The sequence below is a fragment of the Loxodonta africana genome, chromosome 8 (assembly GCF_030014295.1).
Source record: "Loxodonta africana isolate mLoxAfr1 chromosome 8, mLoxAfr1.hap2, whole genome shotgun sequence".
NCBI classification, from domain to species: Eukaryota; Metazoa; Chordata; class Mammalia; order Proboscidea; family Elephantidae; genus Loxodonta; species Loxodonta africana.
In genome coordinates this window covers 100065428-100089222 of record NC_087349.1, presented here as the reverse complement: position 1 = coordinate 100089222, position 23795 = coordinate 100065428, and the positions used below count along the sequence as shown (strand labels likewise).

General features: G+C 40.7%; 1 protein-coding gene across 1 annotated transcript in view; it reads left to right on the top strand.

The window, feature by feature from the left end:
* LOC100668333 (amphiphysin) overlaps nt 1-23795 on the top strand; it is a 289557-nt gene that overhangs the window by 97372 nt on the left and 168390 nt on the right. The gene's annotated exons all lie outside the window — the stretch shown is intronic.

Genomic DNA, 23795 nt, shown 5'->3' with positions numbered 1-23795 from the left:
TAGGCCCACGCAGGTCTATGCAGTGGGCAAAGGTATTCAAAGTCCATGGACCACTTATGCCTGGACAGGAGCTGCATCTCTCCAGATCTCCCCAGGTTAGTGGAGCTGGCAGATTATCTTTTCCCCAAATTGTGAATTTATTCCTTCTCCAAGGTTGGGAGAATCGTTCAGGGTGCTCGGCAGGGCCTGTCTCAGGCCCAGGGAAATTGACAGCCACTGAAGCTGGCTTGGGGGCTGGGAGCACGGTAAAACATACACAAGTACTTAGCTTCTGCTGAGAGCACCATGTGTCTTTGGTTCTGGAGGTTTGAGTAGCCTGTGCAGCTGGCTCTCTCTCCCTGAGGAAACTGCATTAGGAGTGCTACTGTCAGCTCTGCAGCAGTTGTTGTAGGGAATGGTGCCTGAGCATTCCCGGTGATTCAGGTCTGGTACCTCCTCTTCACTTCTGAACTATCTTTCCCTTCCCCTGCTGCTCAGTCCCTTTTCTAACTTTGCCTTTGATGTTCAGGGCTCTTAGCTTGTCATACATATAATCATTTTACTTGTTTTTTTTTTGGTCTTTGTTGTAAGAGGGATCACCGGAAACATCTGCCTAATCCGCCATCTTGGCTCTGCCTCTGTCTTCATTTTTTTACCTCTTAAATATTTCATGAATCTTTTTCTTTCTGCTCTTCCTTTATTTGCCTTCAGAGCACTGAAGAAATATAAGTTCACTACCTGAAATTATTTTTGTTTTTATTTTCTTTTTAATTGTCTTTTGTTTGCAATAGCATCTAAACTCTGTGAAGGTAGGGCTCTTGTCCATCTTGTGCATGGCTGTATCCTCAGAGATTAGAATGTTGTTGTTAGGTGCCATGAGATTGGTTCCAACTCATAGTGACCCTATGTACCAACAGAACAAAACACTTCCTGGTCCTTTGCTGTCCTCACAATTGTTGTTATGCTTGAGCCCATTATTGTAGCCACCATGTCAATCCATTTCATTGAGGGTCTTCCTCTTTTTCACTGACCCTCTACTTTACCAAGCATGATGTCCTTCTCCAGGGACTGATTCCTCCTGATAACATGTCCAAAGTGTGTGAGATGTAGACTCTCACCATCCTTGCTTCTAAGTAGCATTCTGACTGTATTTCTTCCAAGACAGATTTGTTCATTCTTTTGGCAGTCCATGGTATATTTAATATTCTTTGCCAACACCAAAATTCAAAGGCATATAGGATCTATAATACTTGAGGTTACAATAATAGCTACTACAGTTGTGTACCATATGCAATAGTATCTATGTTAAGTAATTGTGGAATGAATAAAAGAATGAATGAATATACACATGTTACTGCATTTTGGTTCAGTTCACCTTTGTTTTCCTTGCCTGGTCATTACCACAGCCATCTCAGGGGTCCCTTGATTCCCTTCTTTCCTATACCTTAGTCTGTCCCAGTATCTTTGCCAGAGGGCCAGTCTGAGCATATCATTCCCCTGTTCACAGCTCCTTAGAGGATCCCCATTGCTCTCTGGTCAATGGTGCATAAACCCTCCATCACCTGGTCCTTGCCTCCTTCCAGCCTCATTTTGTATCACTGCCTGCCCCACACTTTAACAACAACTAATAGCATTTGTCTGCAATCATCTTTCTGTTTTATTCAGTAAATATTTGAAAACATGTTATATGTGTTATGGAGCTAATCGTGTCCTCCAAAATATGTGTTGAAGTCCTAATCCCAGTGCCTGTAAATATAACCCTGTTTGGAAGTAGGTTTTCTTTTATTAAGTTAATGAGGTCATACCAAAGTAGGGTGGATCCTAACCTAATCACAAAATTATAAAAAGAGCAGAATAAACACACACACACACACACACACACACACAGGGGGATGACAGATGCCAAGAACGCCAAGGTACGCCAAGATCGCAAAGGAATTCCTGGGGCTGCTGACAAGGACGGACCCTCTCCTAGGGCCTATCCCCGATTTAGACTTCTAGCCTCAAAAACTGTGAGGAAATACATTTCTCTTTATTAAAGAGCCACCCATTTGTGGCATTTGTGTCCCAGCAGTGGTAGGAAGGAAAGTGCTAGACCCTGCTGTAGATGCTGGGGATATAGTAGTACAGAGACATACAGCTTTTCTTCATGGACTTTATATTAGAATGGAGGAAAGAGATAAAAAAAGAGGTAACAACTGCATAAATAATACGATGTTTGGTAGTGATTAGGGTCCCTGGTGGCACAGGGATCTCATTCATTCATATATTTATTCATTCACCTTGTTTCCCATATGCCTAGCAGTGTCTGGCATACAGCATGTGTCTAATAGTGGCAAAATGAAAGTTATGTAATGCTCATATAAGTGCTTCTGTTAATATTTACTTTAGGGGCAGCAAAAGAGAGCAGAAATCAGATCAACCATTTTCTTAAAGATTAAGGTGTTCTTTTACATGTTAAGTTTTTTTCAATAACTTTTTATTCCCCTTGCAATGGCAGTGATCAAATCAGTGCTTCTGCTAGTATTTACTTTACTAGTTACCAGTTACTGTCAAGTCGATTCCAGCTCATGGTGACCTCATGTGTATGAGTGTAGAACTGTACTCCATAGTATTTTTAGTGGTTGATTTTTTTGGATGTAGCTCTTTAGGACTTTCTTCTGAGTCACCTCTAGGTGGACTTAAACCTCCAAAAAGCTGGTTCTGATTAGCAGCTGAGTGTGCTAACTGTTTGCACTACCCAGGGACTCCAGTATTCATTTTAGGGGAACAAAAAGATAGCAGGAATTAGAGCAAATTTTTTTTTAAAGATTGGGATGTTCTCATTGAGGTTAAGTTTTTTTCAATAACTTTTTTCTCCTAATTTCCAAAGTACACATAGATGTAGAGTGTGCTGCACTGAGCAGAAGAAGAATATAGAACAAAATTCAAACACACAAAAAAGACCAGACTTACTGGCCTTACAGAGACTGGAGGAACCCGCAAGACTATGGCACCCAGACACCTTTCTAACTCAGAACTGAAGCCACTGCTGAAGTTCTCCTTTCAGCCAAAGATTAGACAGGCCTATAAAACAATCAATAACTCACATGAGGAACATCTTTCTTAGTTTACAAGATCAAATGGGCAACACCTGCCCAAAAACAAAGACAAGAAGGCGGGAAGGGACAGGAAAACTGGATGAATGGAAACGGAGAACCTGGGGTAAGAAGGGGGCAGGGGAGAGTGCTGACACATCACGAGGATTGTGACCAATACCAGGAAACAACTTGTGTGTAAAATTTTGAATGAGAAACTAGTTTTCTCTGTAAACTTTCACCTAAAATGTGCACACATGCACACACACACACAGAAAAACAAAGTATGTGTGCATTGTAGAAAATTTGGAATACACAAAAAATTAAGGAGATTGAAGTGAAAACACCATAATTTTATCTTTAACTACTGTTAATACTGGACCATCATTTTCTTTAATGTTTTATAACTTTTTTTTTCACATAATAAAAGACTATGAGTATTTCCCCATGTTCTTTCTTATTTTGTGCATGTATTTATTTATTATTAGGCATATTATTCTTTATCATAGTATTCCTTAGAACTTAACCCGTGGGCCTTCTTTGAGGACAGGGTTGAGATTAACTCCTCCAGAGAGGATAGGTGTTTGCCGAGGCCAGGCCCCTGGAGTCACCATCTACCTGGGGCACCTATCCATTCCTCAACCCAGGGCTGCTTTAGATTACATTTGCTGCTTGAAGTTTTGTCCATGGACCCCACAGGGAGTGGGACTTTAGGCCTCAAATGCCCAGAGGGCCAAACTGTACTCACCACTTCCAAGGAATGGGTTTCTTATCACTCCACCAAGGTCAAAACAGGCAATTTTCTTTGTTCTCCTTTTGTGGACAGGTATACTTTTAATTCTTCTGGGGCTCCAGCCTTATGCAGGATGGGGAGGGTGGGTGTGGTCTCCTGTTAAAGTACTGGCTCTGGGTTAATTGTAGCTAAGCTTTATCTTGGGTCCCTCTAACCCAGTAAGAAAAACAAAACCCATTGCCGTGGAGTTGATTCCAATTCATAGCTACCCTGTAGGATGGAGCAGAACTGCCCCATAGGGTTTCCAAGGAGCAGCTGGTGGATTTGAACTGCTGACCTTTTGGTTAGCTGTCATACCTCTTAACCACTGCATCACCAAGGCTTAACCCAGTGCAGCTGTCAAAGCAGACAGGTGGAAGATGCCCTCAGGGCTAAAGCCTCCCATACCATTTGTGTTGGCTTCTTGGAATTTTGTTTCTTGCCAGATCAGCATATAGTGAAAAACATGTTTATTATGTTTTATCTGGAATTTTTTTGATGGGAAGGTCAATCAAGGTTTCTAGATTACCATAATGTAAGAAATAGAAATGACAGAAATATATTTAATTAATTTCCAATTTTTGTTTATTTAGTTTGTCTTTGGTTGAGGGCATTGATAATTCGGTGGTAGAATTCTCGCCTTCCATGCAGGAGACCTGGGTTTGATTTCTAGCCAATGCACCTCAAACCCAGCCACCACCCAGCGGTCTGTCAGTGAAGGCTTGTGTGTTGCTATGATGCTGAACAGGTTTCAGTGGAGCTTCCAGACTAAGACAGACTAGAAAGAAAGGCCTGGTGATCTACTTCTGAAAATCAACCAATGACAGTTCTCTGGATCACAGTGGCCCGATTTGCAATGTATGATGGGGATGGCACAGGACCAAGCAGTGTTTCATTTCATCGTGCATGGTCTCCATGAGTCAGGGCCTGACTTTATGGCACTAATAAGTTTGTCTTTACTATTTTGCTAACATAAGTAAAGATATAATGAGTATTCTTGTAGAGAAATCTTTAGGCATATCTCTGATTAATTCCTTAGAATGTATAAATATAATTGCTGAATCAATGAGCGTATACATTTTTAAGAACTTTGATAGTTGGTCCCACATGGTATTCCCAAAATATGAGTCAAAATATACCCTCATGGCAACACACGATACAGGGGAAGTCAGCATAATTGGACTAAAACAAAAGCTAAGAAGTGTCCTGAACACAACCAAATACTTTGAGGGGCAGAATAACTAGGGCTGAGGTCTGGGGACCATGGTTTTTGGGGACATCTAGGTCAACTGGCATAACAAAGTTTATGAAGAAAATGTTCTGCATCCCACTTTGGTAAGTGGCGCCTGGGTCTTAAAAGCTTGTGGGCGGCTATCTAAGATACATCAATTGGTCCCAACCTGCTTGGCACAAAGGAGATGAAGAACACTAAAAAAAAAAAAATGAACTGTAAAGACACAAGAAAAATATTAGCCCAAGAGACAAAAAGGCCATATAAACCAGACTCCATCAGCCTGAGACCAGAAGAACTAGATGGTGCCTGGATACCACCAATGACCACCCTGACAGAGAACACCACAGAGAGTTCCTGAGGGACCAAGAGAAATTCACATAAAAAAACTAGACTTAATGGTCTGACTGTGACTGGAGGAACCCCCGAAACCATGGCCCCCGGATGCTCTGTTAACTCAGAACTAAAACCATTCCTGAAGCCCGTTCTTCAGAAAAAGACTAGACTGGACTATATAAAACATAAAATAATACTTGCGAAGAGTGTGCTCCTCAATTCAAGCAGATACATGAGACCAAAGGGGACACTCCTGTCCAGAGGCAGGATGAGAAGGCAGGAAGGGAGAGGAGCTAGGAAACTCAGGGTGGAGAGGGGGAGTGTGCTGTCACATTGTAGGGATTGTAACTAGTGTCACATGATAATATGTGTATAAAATATTGTATGAGAGGTTAACTTGAGCTGTAAACTTTCACCTAAAGTACAATAAAAAAGTACTTATTTTGTTGTTAAGTTCCATTGAATTGGTTCCAACTCATAGTGATCCCATGTACAACAATTTTAGGCTTCTAGAAAACATGACTCTGAATTCTTCTGAGGCTTGTATATGGGGCCTACAGGAAGGTCCAGGATGCCCTAGAAGTTATTCAAGTCTCGGATTTACTCAGTTACCTACTGAACACTGGAGTTCATCAGAAATCATTATTGACACAAATTCACGTTTCTTCTTGGAAGGTCTTGATGAAGTACCTGGGATATGGATTTGTGCATCTTTCTGGTGTCTGGTGTTGGGAAGCCAATCCAGCCAGGGTGAAGTAGAGGAGTATGGGTAATAGAATGAAATGCTGCAGAAAGGACCTAGCCGTGGATCTGCAGTTTGCCTATCACTTCTAGCACACTATGAGAAGGGCTGCTTTTGGAGGCAGAATTCAGTGACAATTTGAGAACATGGGGTCTTTTGTTGTACCTTCACTAAGCTCAATGCTCTTTTTTTTAAATTGTGCTTTAAGTGAATGTTTACAAATCAAGTCATTCTCTCATACAAAAACTTATACACACCTTGCTATGTACCTCTAGCTGCTCTCCCCCTAATGTGACAGCACACTCCTCCTCTCCACCCTGTATTCCCCGTGTCTGTTCATCCACCTCCTGTCCCCCTCTGCCTTCTCATCTCACCTCGAGACAGGAGTTGCCCACAAAGCCTCACGTATCTGCTTGAGCCAAGAAGCTAACTCCTCATCAGTATCATTTTCTGTCTTATAGTCCAGTCCAATCCCTGTCTGAAGAGTTGACTTTGGGAATGGTTCCAGTCTTGGGCTAACAGAGGGTCTGGGGGCCATGACCTGAGGGGTCCCTCCAGTCTCAGTCAGGCCATTAGGTGTGGTCTTTTTACGAGAATTTGAGGTCTGCATCCCACTGTTCTCCTGCTCCGTCAGGGATTCTCTGTTGTGTTTCCTGCCGGGGCAGTCATTGGTAATAGCTGGGCACCGTCTAGTTCTTATGGTCTCAAGCTGATGTAGCCTCTGGTTTATGTGCCCCTTTCTGTCTGTTGTGCTCATAGTTACCTTGTGTTTTTGGTGTTCTTCATTCTCCTTTGCTCCAGCTGGGTTGAGACCAACGATGCATCTTAGATGGCTACTTGCTAACGTTTTAAGACCCCAGACGCCACTCACCAAAGTGGGATGCAGAACATTTTCATAATACGTTTTATTATGTAAGCTAGATACTCTTAACAACTGTGGTGAAAGCTAGAAATGACCTGCCCCCTTTTGTGTAGCAGAACCAGAACTCTTTGTCCAACATGCAGAGTTGGAGAATGAGACTAAGCATGTGGTTCTGTTCCCTCCCAGTGAACCCTGGTTTGAAAGCCACTAGGCTTTCATCTGTTGGCCTTCCTACTACATAGGCTTATTTTGCAACTGGGGCTTTAGAACTTTGACTCAATGTCATAAGTATAGACTTAAACACACACTCCTTGGTGTAAATTAAAATGGTATGTTTGGACTCTCAGCATCTGTTCTGAGAGACTGTTTTTGTTCTGTGACTGTGCATACGTGCATGTGTGTTTTAAAACTGCAAATACCATGCCTTCCATGGATTCAAGATGTGCACCCTGAATAGCTATCAACAGGGCCAGACTGGTCTAATACTGTCTCAGCCAAGGCCTGGCTGGAATCAGAATCCAGCTCAGATGGTTCAAGAGACAATGAACAGACTCTTTGCAGAAGTGTAGGAAGTGTTAAGGGATGGAACAGTGGATTCTGAGGCTCCCAGAGACCAGCAGCAACAGCAAGTACCTGTAACCACTGCCAGGCTTGAAGGAGCAAGGGGAGAAAATGGTGTGGAGCTTCGGGCTGATAAATAGACACAGAAGGGAGACTAACAGACCCTTAGTGGCTTGCCCAGGGTGATACACCTTGTAACTGGCTAAACATAAGCTAATTATTTGCTTATATTGGTGAGAGATGTTCAGTTCTGGATGTTAGGTAAGTCTGGTATTAAATTAAAATGACTACTACTTAGGAATTCAGATACTTGTATACCAACGTTCATTGCAGCATTATTTATAATAGCCAAAAGATGGAAACAACCTAAATGTCCATCAGTAGATGAATGGATAAACAAAATATGGTATAGACATGCAGTGGACTATTACTCAGCCATAAGGAGAAACAAAGTTCTGATATATGCTGCGGTATGGATGGACCTTGGAAACATTATGCTGAATGATATCATAACATATCCAGGACAAATATTGTATGATTCTGCTTACATGAAATATCTAGAATAGGCAAGTATATAGAGACCAAAGTTTATTAGTGGTTACCAGGGATGGGCGGGAGGGAGGCGGAGAGGAGGACTAAATGCTTAGGGGACATTGAGCTTCTGTTAAGGCTGATGGGAAAATTCGGGAATGGTTAAGAGTGATGGTTGAATACCATGATGAACATAATTAATGTCACTGAACTGTACATAAGAAGATTATTGAAATGGCAAATGTTTTATTACCTATGTGTTTACTACAATTAAAAAGCTGATAACTGCTTAGGAATAAGTGTAAGGCTTTGTCTGTATCAGAAGAGTCTGAGAAATTCTGATAGTCATCAGAATTCTCTGTGCAGACCTCCTTAATCAGAAGTTTGACAGGTGGTCCGTCTGCCAACCAGGTTGAGGAGCTCTGTTTTAGAGATGCAAGATGTCCTCAGATCTAGGTCTCCATGGTGCAGCCCAGAGTTTGCCAGAGCGTGTTTGGTACAGCATCAGTCTTGCAAGATGCTTGTTTTTGACAAAATAATTCTCTGGTCAACAAGATTTTGGAAAACACTACATCCTGTGTCTGCCTCGGCATGTTAAGGGTATATGAAGTCATCTGGTTTCCTGGATAATGTTGTTTAAGAGTGAGTTATTATTTAACTTTACCTCTTTTAGTTTAACTTTTGTCTTTACAACTAGTTATGTAATCCCTTAATTTTGCCCTTAACACCCAGGACAATATACAGTCTATAAAACTATATTCTGGATAAAAGCTCGTTTAAGTAGCTTATGCACACACATGAAGACTGAGTATGGTACCAACACTTCTTTACCTAGCTGTTCATCGCTTACATATCATAAGCGATCCACCTAGGGCATCTGTCACCCCTCCTTCCTTCCTAATCCTCTTGGCCCCCTTCCACAGGGTGATCCTAGATCCCAAGTGGAGGAAATTCAGTTTCTTGAGGTCTTGGGCATCATTGGAGGAGGCTTTAGGGCTTACAGATTCTTCCGAGAGAGACCTCTACCAAGTGAAACTTTCTCTTGCTAACATTGGCCGCCTTTCACAGCATAATTTAAGTGTATTTTGTTCTAACAAAGTCTGCCGCATGACTCCCAAGAAGAGGAGAGGAGGGAAAAGGAAAAGGAAAGAAGGCAAGGAGGGCAGAAGGAAACCTCCATTCTGCCACAATTTCAAGTTCAAAGAGGGCAGTGACTGCCCTTCCTGCTTGTAGGTAATCCTTGCAGTTCCAAATAAATGTGGTGCCTTGTTTACAGTCAAGTGCTGACAGTGTATTTGGTTCTGATTGCTTGTTAGGTTTCAGAGGAAGAAGCAACAATTGGCTCAGTGTCAGTGATGCTATGGCATACGAACTACTGTGTTAAAAACCTATCTGAGTTTATGACAAAAATCATTATAGGACATTTTACATAGCAATAGATTTGCTCTTGTTTACCACTGTAGTTGCCTGGTGTTAAAATCCCAGCTTGCAATCCAAGTCACTTGAAATGTTGGGTCTGAAGCCCTGAACCAGGCACAGCTCATCTGGTTTCAGTTGTTGTTTCAGTATGAAAGGCCAGGATCACTCACCAGGGGTTTTGAGCAAGACAAGGGTGACTTATCACTTTGGGGTATGGCCAGGAGAAACTTCATGGATTTTCATTTAAGAGAAGTTGTGGAATGCCCCTGAGCCAGGAATTCAAGTTTAATTCACATATTGTGGACAAAAATGTGACTAATGGAATTATTCCATTTCCTATGGAGTGGTTTGCAGCAGCATCTTTTTATAGGAATCTAATTGTGATGACTTCATTAAAATGCAAATTAAACTGCAAACAAACAGAACCCAGTCAGCCATCCAGACCACTTAGCCATTTAGAAATTTTTCAGTCCTCTGTTTTAAGAGAATGGGGGAAATGCTAAACAGACATCACACATTCGTTTTACTAACCAGCATTCAGTGTGTATCCTGTGATCAGTCTCATCCAGTCTGACTCACTTGATTTTTTTCTCTCTATATATCAAATGCCCAGAATAATGACTTTAGTTCTTTCATTTATCTGTGTTGGAGGTTGGGCTTGCCTTTGAGTTTGTAACTTGGAGCAGGCTATAAAATTTTGATTTACAGATGATTCAATCAGCTGGGGATCCCGTTAAAATGTAGATTCTAATTCAGAAGATTTGATGTTTGGCCTGAGTTTCTGCATGTCTAGCAAACTCCCAGGTGATGCTGATGCTGATGGTGTGAGGACCCATGCTGAGTGGCAAGGATTTAGGGGAGGAAATTTAAGTAGGATGAAAGGACCGCATCAAATAAAGAATCAGTTATACTTACTGCAAAAATAAATTAAGCAGGATGATTAATTTGTTCTTGGAAGCTATGCAATAATAAGGTTTCAAAGTATTTATAGGTTAGTTCTTTCAGTTAGTCCCTGGGTAGTGCAAATGGCTAACCACGCAGTTATCCTGGTGATCTACTTCTGAAAAATCAGCTGCTGAAAACCCTGTGGAGCCCAGATCTACTCTGACACACATGAGGTTGCCCCAAGTTGGAACTGAGTCCAGGGCAAATGGTTTCATTCAGTTAACATGGACATTATATTGATCGGACTCTAGTATTCTTTCAATTTTTGGATTAATCAATTATTAGGTATTATAAATTATGGTTTTAACACATAGAAGTAGAAAGAAAAGAGCCAACTGAGAAGCAGGCAGTTCTTTGGATGACCCATCTGGCTATAGTTCCTCCCATTTTCTCCTCCCCACCACTGGTATTTTCAGGCTTCAAGAACAAACCACTACCTCTCTGAAGCCTGATAAACAGCAGGACTAAAATAATGAATTTCTACCTGGAGCCCAGTGCCCGGTGGTCTAACCATGCCCTCTCCTCAGGTGGGCAGGTGGGAAAATTTACAGTATAATCCATGCAGCCAGTCACATAGCCTCTGGAATATAAAACTGGCTGGGGCACCTGTAGAAGAGACTCCATCTTTGCCCAGATAGCTTTTTTGATTGAGGGGAGGGGTGCATTCATCATGGAACTGTTCCTGTTGTGTGCTACTGGTTAGAGTCCTCATCCTAGTAGCCTTGTGGTAACTTGGGATCTCATGACCGCCTCTGAGACAACCTGCATGTGTCACCCACCAACATGTTAGAAATCAAACTCATAGAAATCAAAAGGCAGAGAAATACTTCTGTGGTATTTCATATAATAAGGCATGAAACCCCAGTGTATCCAGTAATTATCTCATGAGAATGCAGTCTGTGGAGAGAGCTTTTGTTCTAGAAACATGGTCAGTTATTTGTCTGAGAATATAGGACCAGTTTTTTTTTTTTTTTTCTGTTGATTTTTTGAACTTATAGCCTGTAGTTTTTTACTAGGGCTGTTGTAACAAACTAGGTAGCTTAAAACAACAGAAATTTATTCTCTCACAATTCTGGTGACTAGACGTCCAAAAGGTGTCGGTAGGGCCATGCTTTCTCTGAAGATTCTAGTGGAGCATCCTTCTTTGTCTCTCTTTGCTTCTGGTGGTTGTTGGCAATCCTTGGCGTTCCTTGGCTTGTAGATGATTCCAATCTCTACCTTCATCTGCACATGCCTTTCTCTCCTGTGTCTCTGCTCAAATTTTCCTCTTCTAATAAGAATACCAGTCATATTGGATTTAGGGCCTACTCTAGTTCAGTATGACCTTCTGCAAAGACCCTATTTCCAAATTAGATCACATTCACAGGTTCCAGATGGAGTCACTTTTTGCAGGTCACTGAGTATGGAAAAAGGCTGATAGGAAGCCAGTTTATTGCTGTTGTTTACGTTTAGTGTGCTCAGGACTTACTAGAGGTTAAGGTCAAAGCTTTCTAACCATTTTAGAAGGGCAGAAGTTAACCATCACGTGTTTAATTCTGTAATCTGAATATGGAAACCCTGGTGGTATAGCGGTTAAGAGCTATGGCTGCTGACCAAAAAGGTCAGTAGTTAGAATCCACCAGGTGCTCTTTGGAAACCCTGTGAGGCAGTTCTGCTCTGTCCTATAGGGTTGCTATGAGTCAGAATCAACTTGATAGCAATGGGTTAATCTGAATATGTGACTTATTGTTTCCAAAGAACTTTGGAGCGGGATGTACCATTCTCTATTTTGTTCTCCTTGTTTCAAAATTGTTTTGACCACTTTGAGTTCTTTACATTTCTATATATATTTTAGAATCAGTTTCTCAGTTCCTTCAACAGAGCCTGCTGGGATTTTGGTTATGATTGCCTTTAATTCCCAATGGAGGAAAATCGACATCTTAACAGTATTGATAAAACTATGTTATGCAAACTCCTGTGATAAATGTCCTGCAATCTTTAAAAAGGAGAAACTTCTGCCCTTTGGGATGCCTTCAGTTTAAGGCTGAAAATACCCTACTAAACACTTTTTTAATGATACTTCTTATCCTCTGCCAACCACAAGCCTTATGTTCCTGAAAAGTGTCATAGTTGGTAAAACCTCATTGTTGTGGGATTAGTGGACTTAGACCTGCTGCTTATCACGCAAATTATACTGGTTCATTTTTTAGATCATTCCTACTCTGTGACATGACAGTGGTACTTTTTTTTTTTTTTAGAAGTATGCTGGATTATTTTAATTTATTATTTCTCACAGTGAAAGGCAAAAGGTAGTAGAAAATTTTGAGTTAGGAATTTTGAGACCCACATTCTATTCCAGGATGCTCTGCGGGGAAGGTTGAGGGAAACCAGCCAGGGATGGTGAAGGACCCAGGGCTAGCGGCTTTGGAGGATACTAGGGACCTGACAGGAGAAGGAGCTGTTATCAAAACTGAAAGAGGGAAAACCAAAACCAAACCTGCTGCCGTTGAGTCGATTCTGACTCATAGTGACCCTATAGGACAGAGTAGAACTGCCCCATAGAGTTTCCAAGGAGCACCTGGAGGATTCTAACTGCTGACCTCTTGGTTAGCAGCCGTAGCACTTAACCACTACACCACCAGGGTTTCCAAAGGAGGAGATGTGATTATTGGCTGGGGAGTACCTGAGAGGGGCTGGGGACTTCATTGAGAAGAATGAGGCCACTGCTAACTGGTGACTGGCAGGGAGGCAGCTGGGGGAACAAATGCCCTAACCTCCCTCTCCTCCCACCCTTCTGTCTCCTGTTGGCGCTTCCCACTGACTGACTCCAGACGTAAGCCAGAGGGCAGGGTGGGATGCAGTCCCCAGAGGTTAGCTTCCTGGGGCCTCTAGCAGGGTGAAGACTGGAATGTGGAGCTGGAGGGGCAAAGGAGAACATGTACCACAGTAGTGCCTCCAGGTATTTACAGCTGGTATGAACAGCTGGTGAAACGCCATTACAAAAGCCCCTTTCACTCACATGTATGCAGGTATCCATATGAGCATCACTCATTTCCTAGACCATGTCTATATTACTCCTACCTATTCTATCATGCAGGAATTCTTATACACCAGACTCTGCTTCTTAAAGCATTCCCCTAAACATCCCCCAGAGCAAACAAGAGAGTCTAGAGATACAACTCAAAGCAGCATACAGTTGGCTCAATATTTCTTTGAAGTCTGACTCTTTTTTTTTTTTTTTTTAATTCATGCAAGTTTTGCATCCCACTTCAAAAAACATCCATGTTAACCATAGGAACATGGGAACTCTAGTTTGAGAAACCTAAATGAAGTCTGAAGATGAGCCTTCTACAAAACGATGTTTAACCATTTCCTGTCTTTAATAACTCATTTCATGCTTGCCAAACTTTAAAAAGAGCTGCAGAAAGAATAAAAATCAAGGCATAAATCAAAATACAGAAATAGGCACAAAAATGATTAGTGCTGCATGATTCATTCATTCATTCATTCATGCTGGCTGTGTTTTTTTGTGGTTGAGAATTAGTTTCAGCTCTTAGGGCCTGGGAGCAGGGCACGTGTGCTCTGACACAAACAGACCTCAGAGACCCATAAGGAACAACCCTTTTCTTGCCCAAGTCTCTCCAATGCCTCGTGTTACCCCCTCTGTTCAAGTACTAAAGAATGGCTGTGAAGACACTCAGAGTTCCTTCTTGAACACAGATCTTAATGCACAATTACATGAACAAATGAAATGGAAAATACTGTGCCCAGCCCTGTATTAGAAGGCATTTCCAGAGCAAGAAGGATTTGGTGTTCAATCTATTAGTAATCTCTTTTTACTTTTTTTTTTTTTTTAATCTTCTACTTCCATTAGAGCCTGAAAATTTTGTATAAAAATTGCTTTTTATTATTTTTGGACCAATGAACGTTAAAGAGAGAAACCCAGTGAATGCCTTTGTGATCACACATCCCACTGGACCTGTCTGAAATCCATGGTAATTGTGAGCACTGGCATCTGGGGTGTATTGAATGACCTTTGAGAGACCATTGAATTTTGGTGGTGTGGAATCTGAGATTATGCAGAGCATTTGTTCTAAATTTCTTTAAGTATGCAGTGGGCTTTCTCTTTTTCAAAGGTGTTTTTGAGGCTGGAAGAGGGAAGTTATCAAAAGACATCATTTAACAAAACAGGGAGGAAAATTTGTTCCACGAGGGTGGGTAGCCTTCCTGATGCCAAAGCAGGACTTCAGTGGGACATTGGTGCATTGGTGTGGGGTTCTGGTCATACTGTTCTTCCCACCAAAAAATGCTGCAATTTTAGATGACTTTTAGTCTTGAAAATAAAACCTAACCAGGAAAAATGCAAGCTGTTTTTGGTATTTGGCCCCGTACCCCCTCAGCCCCTGGGCCCAGATTTTGCTGACTCAGCTGGAGAGACATTAGCCAGTCTGGTGGCAGTTTTGGTCTTCTGTTCTGAAAGAGGGTCATGATGAAGGATTTCATTTCCTGATGCTCTAAAACGCTCTTCATATGGTTCCGGGAAATATGGAGGAGTCACCAGTAGTGAGATTTCTAGGAACCAAGACAGCTGCTGTAGACTTTCTTGGTTAGATTGGCAATGTTGTTGGTACATGTGTGCGTATTGGAGTTAGAGACTGAGGACTGCTCAGGAGATATAAATGGATCTACAGAAAGAGAATTGTCAGGAAATCATGTTCTAAATAAAGGTGTTTCCATAGTCTTTATAGTGTCCCATTAGCCTTAAAACATTGCTCTGTATGGTGGAGGGTTGAAGATGTGACCTTGGCAATACACCTGACTTTCCTCAAAGTGTTCATCATCAGTTGGATGAGGGAGCTGGATTGTATAAAATCTGAGCTCCTTGTCAGCCCTTTCATGTGGATTTTAAGATGAGAATACTAAATTAAAAAGAAGCAAAAGGGGAATTAACCCTTACAAACCTTGGTGGCATAGTGGTTAAGCGCTACGGCTGCTAACCAGAGGGTCGGCAGTTCAAATCCACCAGGCGCTCCTTGGAAACTCTATAGGGCAGTTCTACTCTGTCGTATAGGGTTACTATGAGTCGGAATCCACTCGACAGCACTGGTTTTTTTTTTTTTTTTTTTAAGACTCGTAGCTTCCATCAAATGAAGAACTGCTTCTTTGAATTCTAAGAGACATCATGGGCATAGTGGTAATGAAATTGTGCTGAAGTCAGTCAAACCTGGGCCCACCTCCATCACCTATGTGAGCTGGATAACCTTTGCAAAATTCCTAAACTTTTTTGTGCTTCAGCCAGCTGTTTCCAGGGCTATTAGGAAGATTAAATGAGAACAAAAGCAAAAGTGCCTAGCCCAGTGATTGATGCTGAATGGTGTTTACCACCAGTTGTTGTGCAGTTCCAACTCATGGTGACCCCAGGTGTGTAAGAGTTGACCTGTGCTCTATAGGGTTTTCAGTGGCTGGTTTTTCAGAAATAGATTGCCAGGCCTTTCTTCTGAGGTGCCTCTGGGTGGACTTGAACTTCCAACCTTTCCCTTAGCAGCTGAGTATGTTAACCATTTGCATCACCCAGGGACTACAAAACGTGATTAAAAACAAAACAAAAAACCCAGTGCCGTCCAGTCGATTCCGAGTTCAGGTCACCATGAGTTGGAATTGACTGCACAGTAACCGTTGGTAAACCCCTTCTAGCATGAATCAGTAGGCTAGGCACTTTTGCTTTTGTTCTCATTTAATCTTCCTAATAACCCCGGAAACAGTTGGCTGAAGCGCAAAAACGTTTAGGAATTTTGCAAGGGTTATCCAGCTCACATAGGTGATGGAGGTGGGCCCAGGTTTGATTGACTTCAGCACAAGTGTGTTACCACTACGCCAATGATGTCTCTTGGAATTTAAAGAAGTAGCTCTTCATTTGATGGAAGCTACGAGTCCCCTCCTAATAAAAGGCACATTAATATTATATTAGGTATACAATTTCAGGATATTCTTGAGCTTCCATTTAACAAAGTATGGATCAAGCAAAGATTATATTAGCATTCTCAAAAATACAATATGTGCAGTGGGAGTGGACTATAGAAAAATGGTGTAATTGTGATGGGAAAAGTGTGGCCACAAAGGCTGCGTTTCTTCCTCTGGTGCAGTCTTTGGGACATTATAGTCTAGTGGTTAAGAGTTGACTCTGGAATCAGACTGCCTGGTTGGAATATGGGCTCAATGACATACATGCTGTATGACCAATGTCAATTCCTTAACGTTTTCAGTTTGTATTGTCCTCATGGGTAAAATGAGGTTGATAATAGTAACCTAAGTTACAAGAGGAAACCCTGGTGGCATAGTGATTAAGTGCCACAGCTGCTAACCAAGAGGTCAGCAGTTCGAATCCACCAGGTGCTCCTTGGAAACTCTATTGGACAGTTCTACCCTGTCCTATAGGGTTGCTATGAGTCGGAATCGACTCAACGGCAGTGGGTTTGGTTTTTGGTTTTTTTAAGTTACAAGATTATTGGGAGGATTAAATAAGTTTCTAGATATAAGGCATTTAGAACTGTGTGTGATACATTTTAAATTTCCATAGATGAGAGATGTGGGGCATTTTCACAAGATGAAGAAAAGCAAGAACATGATCTTTCTTTCTTCTCTGGAGTACACTCCCCTTTTCATCAGTTTTATACCTATCAGCACTAAAGGCCCCTTCTAGCCTTAGACAACATACAGCCCCTGACTGCAACCCTGGGTAGGGATTTGCAGACTTTTTGTTCTACCTGAGTCAACATCTTTCTTAATATTTGTGCTGTGGGTCAGTGTTTGCAAATCGCTGATTCATCTTATGTTGGTGAGGTGGGCAATTGAGGTCATATAGCCTGCCTGGAGAGCCTGTTTAACGGAATCATCAGCAGAACTGCTATGGGGTGAGTTGCCTGGGTATAGAACCCTTGCTGCCTTCCACAGCCATCTGTGTTGGCAGCAGCTCCTCTAGCAAGTAGTTTGGCAGCTATGAGATGTCTTTCAAACATCTGGCGAGTGGTAGATGGAGAGTTATCTTCTCCTAGCTAAGTAACATGAGGGCTAATTTCAATAATTTCATGAGATTGGAGAATCGTATTTATGCTGTAAAATATTGGCATAAGACAGTGCTCTGTCCTTGCGGGATGCCACTGGAGAAGGACACTGGGGTTCCTCTCAGAGCCTCAGGGAATGACTTGCAGACTTCCACTTCACTGGTTTGCATACTGGAGATGTCAGGTTTCCTGGAAAAGTAGCTCTGAGACAAGGTGACCTAACCCAGGAGAGAGCAGGCACCTGACCTTTCTGAATGAGAGAAGGCATCAGATGCCCGGGCTCAAAATCAGTTTACCTTTGCTAGATCAATATTCCTCAAACTATCTTTTCCAGGAAGGACTTTTTTTTTTTTTTTTCAAGTTAGATGACTAGATATCTTCAACTTTAAAGGATTGGGGAGGAAGGAAAACAGCAAAATTCTGGAACATGGTACCTTACAAGGTAATGCACAACTGGAAATCAGTGTTGTCAGGTATTTGCTATATCTGAATTCTGGGTCCCTTCTCATTGACCTACTCATGTCTGCAACTTGTTTTTTCTACGTACATTATTCTCAGATTTTGTACATCTGATTTCTGCTCAAATGGAATAGAAGACCTGGAACATTCTCTCTCTTATCCATTTCTGCTAACCTCTGCAAGTGGCTTTCCTGAAATAACAGGAAGATTCATGCCAGCCCCTGATGGCTAGTGTATTGTTGAAATCTTCTAGAGGAAGGAGTGGATGTCATTAATAGTACAGAAATAAATCCCATAGAAGAAACACTGGAGGACAAAGTGAAGGACATTAAGGGGCATGTGAACTAATCTCAAAGATGATTTTCTGCTGATTGATCTTGTTGTTGTTGTTAGGTGCCGTTGAATTGGTTCCAGCTCATAGCAACCCCATGAATAACAGAACTAAACACCGCCCAGTACTTCACCATCCTTGCAATTGTTATGTTTGAGCTCATTGTTGCAGTCACTTTGTCAATCCATCTTGTTGAAGGTCTTCCTCTTTTTTGCTGACACTCTGCTTTACCAAGTATGATGTCTTTCTCCAGGGACTGGTCCCTCCTGATAACATGTCCAAAGTACCTGTGGTGAAGTTTTGCCATCCTTGCTTCTAAGCAGCATTGTGGCTGTTCTTTGTCCAAGACAGATTTGTTCATTCTTCTGGCAGTCCAGAATATTCAATATTCTTCACCATCATCGTAATTCAAAGGCATCAATTCTTCTTTGATCTTTCTTGTTCATTATCCAGCTTTCACAAACATATGGAAAAAAAAAAAACCAAAAAACAAACCCACTGCCGTCGAGTCGATTCTGACTTATAACGACCCTATAGGACAGAGTAGAACTGCCCCCGTAGGGTTTCCAGGGAGTGCCTGGTGGATTCGAACTGCTGACCTTTTGCTTGGCGGTCAAACTCTTAACCACTATGCCACCAGGATTTCTACATACATATGATGCAGTTGAAAATACCATGGTGTAGGTGAGGTACAGTTTAGTCCTCAAGGTGTTGTATTTGCTTTTGAACACTTTAAAGAGGTCTTCTGCAGCAGATTTGCCCAAGGCAGTACATCATTTGACTTCTTGAATGCAGCTTTCATGGGCATTGATTATGGATCCAAGTAAAATAAAATCTTTGACACCTCCAATATTTCCTCCATTTATCATGCTGTTGCTTATCAGTCCAGTTGCGAGGATTGTTGTTTTCTTTATGTTGAGGTGTAAATCTGTAGTCTTTGATGTTCATCAGTAAGTGCTTTAAGTCCTCTTCATTTTCATCAAGGAAGTTTGTGTCGTCTGCATATCACAGGTTGTTAATGAGTCTTCCTCCAATCTTGATGCCACGTTCTTCTTCATATAGTCCAGATTATTTGCTCAGCATACAGATTGAATAAGTATGATGAAAGGATAGAACCCTGATGCACACCTTTCCTGATTTTAAACCATAGAGTATCCCCTTGTTCTGTTTGAATGACTGCCCCTTAATCTATGTTCAGGTTCTGCATGAGCACAGTCAAGTGTTTTGAAATTCTCACTTTTCAGCATATTATCCATAATTTGTTATGATGCACACAGTTGAATGCCTTTGCACAGTCCATAAAACAGTGGTAAGCAGCTTTCTGATATTCTGCTTTCAGCCAAGCTCCATCGGATATTAGCAATGATATCCCTCGTTCCACATGCTCTTCTGAATCCGGCTTGAATTTCTGGCAGTTCCCTGTTGATTTATCACTGCACCTGTTTTGGAATAATCTTCAGCAAAATTTTACCTGTGTGTGATATTAATGATATTATTGAATAATTTCCACATTCCACTGGAGCACTTTTCTTTGAAATGGATACATATATGGAACTCTTCTAGTAAGTTGGCCAAGTAGCCATCTTCTAAATTTCTTGGCATGGACAAGTGAACACTTCCAATATTATAGCTGTTTGTTGAAACATCTCAACTGGTGTTCCATCAGTTCCTGGAGCCTTGTTTTTTGCCAGTGCCTTCAGTGCATCTCGGACTTCTTCCTTCAGTGCCATCAGTTCTTGATCAGATGCTAATTCCTGAAGTGGTTGAATATCAACAAATTATTTTTGTTATAGTGACTGTGTATTCTTTCCCTCTTCTTTTGATGATTGCTGCACCATTAAATATTTTGCCCATGGAATACTCCAATATTGCAACTCAAATCTATTCTTGACCTCACCTGCTAGCTGGGTGACTAGCACAATCCCACCATGCACACACAATAACTGGAAATGCACCTTGCATCATTTCCCAGCAACTAGTAGGTGTGCCGCAAGCCCCAGCCGGTGACTAGCAGATGCACCCCTGTGTACCCTTCCAGTGGCCACTCTGCACACCCCAGCAGGCACATCCCATTACCAGTGACTTCCAGGTACATCTCGGCAGGCACCAACAGCACCCTTGCCCAATGACAAGCAGGCACTTCCTTTGCCAACACCCAAAGACTGGCCAGTTGCAGCAGCACCCATCCTATACTCAGCCAATTCCTGAATTCAGTAACTTCTAGCACAAGCCTGAAGGATTTCAAGGTCTCACAAGGGCTATGGAAGGACCCTGACCACCCAATATCAGGGAAAGAACCTGCTCCCCAACCTCCACTCAAGCCAGTAATGGAAGGCATATGAGCCTTACCACAGAGGACTTGCATGTGGGTGAGACCCACCATACCAACTAGTGAGAGGAAATCATACCCAGTCAACAGACTCCACCAGAGTCACACGTAAATCAGAGCCATAAAGCAACAATAATTACAATAATACAAAGGAAGAAAGACATTCTAATGAGAAAGAGAATAAACAAAGCTCCGGATACATCAAAACAAATAATAATAATTAAAAAAGCACAAAACAAACATAATATCATCAATAAAGAAATATGTAAATAAGTTAACACCTTAATGCCATGGAGACAGCAGACAATAACAAACATATGAACAAAAAGAATAAGATGCCTCAAACAAGTTAGCAAAATAAAGGGTCATAAAACATTTCTGAGGAAGAAATGGCAATAGAACTACCTGATAAGGAATTCAAAAGACTTTATACAGGACCCTCAAAGAGATCAAGGAAAACACAAAGCCCTAGTATAATTCAGGAAAACAAAAGAAGGACAAACTGACAAAATAAATACGGAATTAGAAACTATACAAAAGCATCAACTAGAATCCAGAAAAATCAACAATAAAATACCAGAAATAGACAACTCAGTGGAAGAACATGGAAGCAGAATTGAAGCAATGGTGGAAAGAATCAGTGAAATAGAGGACAACTCCCTTAATACTAATCTGTTTGAGGGGCAATCAGAAAATATAATGAAGAGAAATGAAGAAAGCCTAAGAGTTGTGTGGGACACTATCAAGAGGAAGAATTTACATGTAATTGGAATTCCAGAAGAGGAGGAGAGAAAAGCACAGAGAGAATATTTGAAGATTTATTGACATAAAACTTCCCTAATATCATGAAAGAAGAGGTTTCCATCCAAGAAGCTGAGCAAATCCCATGTAGAATAGACCCCAAAAGAAAGTCACCAAGATGTATTATAATCAAACTTTCCAAAATCAGAGAAAGAATTCTGAGAGCAGCTTGAGAAAAATAAAACATTACCTAAAAAGGAGCACTGTTAAGGCTTAGCACTGATTTCTAGGCAGAAACCATGAAGGCAAGAAGGAAGTGGGAAGACATATATAAAACCCTGAAGGAAAAGAATTGCCAACCAAGAATCACATATCCAGCAAAACTGTCTTTCAAATATGATGGTGGAACTAGGACATTCCCAGACAAACAGGAATTAAGGGAATTTATAAAGACCAGACCAACCTTACAAGGAATATTAAAGGAAGTCTTTCGGACAGAGAACCAATGATATCAGACCTTAGGCTAAGACACATGACAGTATCACCCAGATACCAACCCAGACAAAGAATTCTCAAATGTGAAGTAAAGCTGAAAAACTGAAAGCAGGGAACCAGAGTTGTCAACCTGGAAATGACAATAGCTTCAAAACTTTTTTTTTTTCAAAACAAAAAAGAGAGAATAAATTGGCATAGTTATGGATTTTCCATATACATTGGAAGTCAAGGCTGTATTAAGATATAACAGACTGTTTTAGACTTAGGAAGAGAAATGTAAACTTCAGCATAACCATAAATAAAATTATTAAATCTACTCACCAAAATAAAGAAGAATAAAACCAAAAAGACTCAGAAAACATAAAATCAACAACAACAAAGGAAATGAGAAAAAAATCCATACACAAATAGAACTCAGAACAAAAAATTAAGCGAAACAAAGAAATCATTAACCTCACATTGAAAAGCATAACAAAATGCCAGCAGTAAATCATACTTATTAATAATCACGCTGAATGTAATTATTACATTACATTGGTGTAATGTAATAATTACATTACAGAGTGGCAGAATGATTAAAAAAAAATAAGACTCATCAATATGTTGCATACAAGAGACACACCTTAACCACAAAGACATAAATAGGTTAAAAATCAAAGGTGGAAAAAAATATATCACACAAGCAGTAACCAGAAGAGCTGGAGTGGCAATAATAATCTCTGATAAAATATACTTTAAGTCAAAATCCATTATTAGAGACAAAGTAGGGCATTATATAATGATTAAAGGATCAATCCAATGAGAGGACATATCCATAATAAATATTTATGCACCCAGTGACAAAACTAAAAAACTAAACCATTGCTGTCAAGTTGATTCTGACTCATAGTGATCCTGTAGGACAAAATAGAACTGCCCCATAGTGTTTCCAAGGAACAGCTGGTGGATAGAAACAGCCCGTCTTTTGGATAGCAGCTGAATGCTTAATTACTGTGCCACCAGGGCTCCATACCCAATGACAGAGCTCCAAAATAGATAAAACAAACTCTAGAAGAATTATAAAGAGAAATAGTTCTACAAAAATAGTAGGAGACTTTAACACATCACTTTCAATGATGGACAAAACAATTAGAAAAAAATTCAAAAAGATACAGAAGATCTAAAGCACACTGAACCAAATAGACCTCATAGACATATATAGATCATACCACCCAACAGCAGCGCAGTACGTATTCTTCTCCAATGCACATGAATCATTCTCCAGAGTAGACATATATCAGGCCACAAAGCAAGCTTCAATAAATTGAAAAACATCGAAATAGTACAAAGCATCTTCTCTGATCATAATGCTTTAAAACTAGAAACCAATAACAGTAAGAACAAGGAAAAAAGTTAAATGCATGGAAATTTAATAACACCTTACTTAAAAGCTATTGGGTAGTAGAAGAAATTAAAAATGAAATTAAAAAATTCTTAGAATCAACTGAGAATGAAAACAAAACATACCAAAACCTTTGGGACATAGCAAAAACATTTCTCAGTGGAGAATTTGTAGAAGTGCACACATCAAAAAAGAAGGAAGGCCAAGATCAATAGCTTATTCCTACAACTTGAACAAATTGGAAAGTAGCAGCAAAAGAAGTTCAGAGTCACCACAGAAAAGAAAATAATGAAGAACAAAGCAGAAATAAAGGCAATAGAAAACAGAAAAACAATAGAAAGAATCAACAAGGCTAGAAGTTGGTTCTTTGAGAGGATCAATAATATTGATAAACCACTGGCCAAATTGACAAAGGAAAAAAATGAGAAGATGCAAATAACTAAAATAAGAAATGAGATGGGTGACATTATAACAGAACCAGTGAAGATAAAAAGGATCATAACAGAATATTATGAGAAATTATACTCCATCAAATTTAGAAAATCTAGAAGAAATGGACAAATT